Source organism: Arachis ipaensis, chromosome B10 (genome assembly GCF_000816755.2).
Source record: "Arachis ipaensis cultivar K30076 chromosome B10, Araip1.1, whole genome shotgun sequence".
Lineage (NCBI taxonomy): Eukaryota > Viridiplantae > Streptophyta > Magnoliopsida > Fabales > Fabaceae > Arachis > Arachis ipaensis.
This window is the reverse complement of record NC_029794.2, coordinates 3,443,809-3,447,127: the sequence shown is the minus strand read 5'-3', so window position 1 is coordinate 3,447,127 and position 3,319 is coordinate 3,443,809.

Genomic DNA, 3,319 nt, shown 5'->3' with positions numbered 1-3,319 from the left:
TGACCAGTGACACGTGGCATGCTGACGTGGATAGTTGTGCCACGTGTCACAATGTTATTTGGCCACGTGTTCGTTTGTGCCACGTGTCGCGACAGTATTTGTCCACGTGTCATCCATTATGTCATCGTTGTAAATGCACCAAATTAGTCCCTCACTTTGCATTAAGTGACTCATTTTAGTCCCTGAAATTGAATGTCGTGCACCAAACTAGTCCATTCACCAATATTTTTTTATTTTTTTCTATAAATTCAAAATTCTTAATATTTTTGAATACATTAATTTCAATTCTATTTTTTCACATGTTATTCAAATAAAAGTACTTTTATAAAATATTTTTTCTCTTGCGAATATCCTAACCGTCGACTTGGAGTTGACGTGAAGGTATTTCAAGCACCTTCACTACTATCTCCGACCTCTTTCAGTACTTTTATAAAATATTTTTTTCTCTTGCAGATACCTCTAATCGGCGTCTTGGAGTTGACGTGAAGGCATTTCAAGTTTCCCTCGTTACCATCTCTGACCTCTTTTATTTATACTGCAAAGGTCGGAGATGATAGTGAGAGTGCTTGAAATACCTTCAATCTAGCTCATTTACACATAACGAAAACGTGTATTTCATAAGAACAAAAAAAAGATGTTTTTTTTAATTATTGATTTCTTGTTAAAAGCACATGTTTTTTTTATGAAAACAAAAAGTATCCAATCAATCATATAATTATTTTTTTATAATAACATACTTATATATTACAAAAATTACCAATGTTCAATTATTAAAAAAATTATATAATTAAAACTAAAATCTTACAATTTTTATGAAAGCACTTGTATTTAAATGATATATGAAAAAAATAGAATTGAAATTAGTGCATCTAAGATATTGAAAATTTCAAATTTAAAAAAAATGAGAAAAAATTAGTGAAGGGACTAATTTGGTGCACGACATTCAATTTCAAGGACTAAAATGAGTCACTTAATGCAAAGTGAGGGACTAATTTGGTGCATTTACAACGATGACATAATGGATGACACGTGGACGAATACTGTCGCGACACGTGGCACAAACGGACACGTGGCCAAATAACATTGTGACACGTGGCACAACTATCCACGTCAGCATGCCACGTGTCACTGGTCACCACATCATCATATCATTACACGTGGCCAAATCATGGAGTGACACGTGTCACTTACCATCCACGTCATCCAGCCATGTCATCACGTCGTTAAGGGAAAATGGGTTAAGGACTAATATGGTGCACTTTTCTCAATCTCAGGGACGTAATTGGTACAATTGAGATCTCAGGGACAATTTTAGTGCACGACGCCAATCTCAGGGACCATTTTGGGGCTTAACTCCCATTTAAGATAACACATCATCTATCCATTTATCTGCACTTCACCATTTTTTAATCCATTTGGAGATTAATTTCTGGCATTAAATAGGGTGGCGAGAAGAATTGAAGTGATGATATGAAACAATGTAAGTTGGAATTGTTTAACAATACCGGGGATGGTAACAGTGACTTGACGGTGCTGGATGTTGAGATATAAAACAGGACAGTTGTGGGGACAATAACGACATCTTATAATGTAGCTAGTCACATTAATTGATAAGGTCATGGATTGCGACCCTCATAACTCAAGTGGTCATCTACTTCTGTAGACTGTGTTGCTCAGTTCAGTGGTCACAATTCTTTAATATTTCCCCTCCCTTTTAGGTGTCACATATTCATTCTTATAATAATAAATTACCAGGTTTTTTTATTTTCATTTTAATTCTTAAATTGTTAAAGAAGTTGAATAATCGATCACACCAAACGTTTGACTATAAGATAGTACTTTTTCCCCTTCATTTTTTGGATAGGATGATAGAGAATCTTGGCATGGGAGTGGGACTCAATAAAAGATATGCACAAGGCATTATTAGAAAACTCACAGCCGTACCATACACATTCTTCTGCCAGACATAGATTAGATTCTTGCCATACTCTGTCACAAACCTCAATGTTGTTGAAATCTCTAACTAATTGAAAATAAGGTCCCTGATAAAATTACCCAATGTTGTTGGAGTTTTGCCTACTAGCTAATTATCTCATAGTTATTAGCAGCAGTGCACAGAATCTGTATTATATATATAATTATTTTTGAAGTAAGTTATAAGTATGAATGGATAAAGCACGAGTCACATTGGATGGAAACTACAGACATACATAAACGACATTTTAATGAATGAAAGGACACTGAGAATGAGAAGCTACATAAGTTTAATTTCAATCACATGTGTATTGTATACATTTGTCTCTAGTGGTTTAAATTTCTTACCGATGTCTTTTCTGGGCATGCATTCACAAAGAAACTTCAGAATTATTCAATTCAAATTAAATTCCATGTCACTATTTGTTTGTCCTTTGTCATTTTGGACGAACATGTATGTATGTATTTGCTTCAAGGTTAAACTGCTGTCCAAAAAAAAGTTAAAAAAAAAGTTCTAGCAAAAAAACATTTTAAAAATCTTTAAATTTCAATATTAATAACCAAATAAATGACTCCCACCATTTATTTTGACATTATTTTGATATCCATGTGTGTTATTAGCCAAATTAATGAGGCCACAGCATATATTGCTACCCTAGTTAGTTTTTTTTTTTTTTTGGTCGATGGATTGGACAACCCCCAATCCTAGGTTACACACTCACACACCCACTCACACACACTAACCTAGCCACTGCTAGGATTCGAACTTGTGTGGCTTTGATTGAGGCAAAATACTTTTGCCACTGAACCACATGCCTCAGCCATAAGTTGGGAAAAGTATAAAAGCTCTCGGCCCAAAGATTAAAATGGACCTTAAATGTAGGCCTAAAAGACAGCTTGCATTGCATTGCAACTTATTAGATAAAATTGAATAATAAAAAGTGTAGAGGTAACATTTTATTAAAAGAGGAGTATTAGGGGCAGCAACTTTTGTAATTTGTAGCCATCAAATAGTCATCAATGATGATTTTAATGGTGTGAGATTAGTGTGAGATTTTATCCAATGGCTCACTTTTTTTTGCTGGTTACATGCTGGCCAGAATTTGAAAAAGTTGCTGGCCCTCTAGACTTTTCCTTATTAAAATTTGGCGATCAGGAAAAGATAAATTTAAGCATGTTTTGCAAAGAGTCAATGACAAATTAAAAGGCCGGAAGGCTAAATGCTTAACTCTTGCTAGTAGAATTACCCTGGCCAAGAGTGTTATTACATCTATGGGCAATTATAAAATACAACACTCCAGAATTCCAATAGAGATTTGTAATTTAATAAAAAAAAAAAAAACAA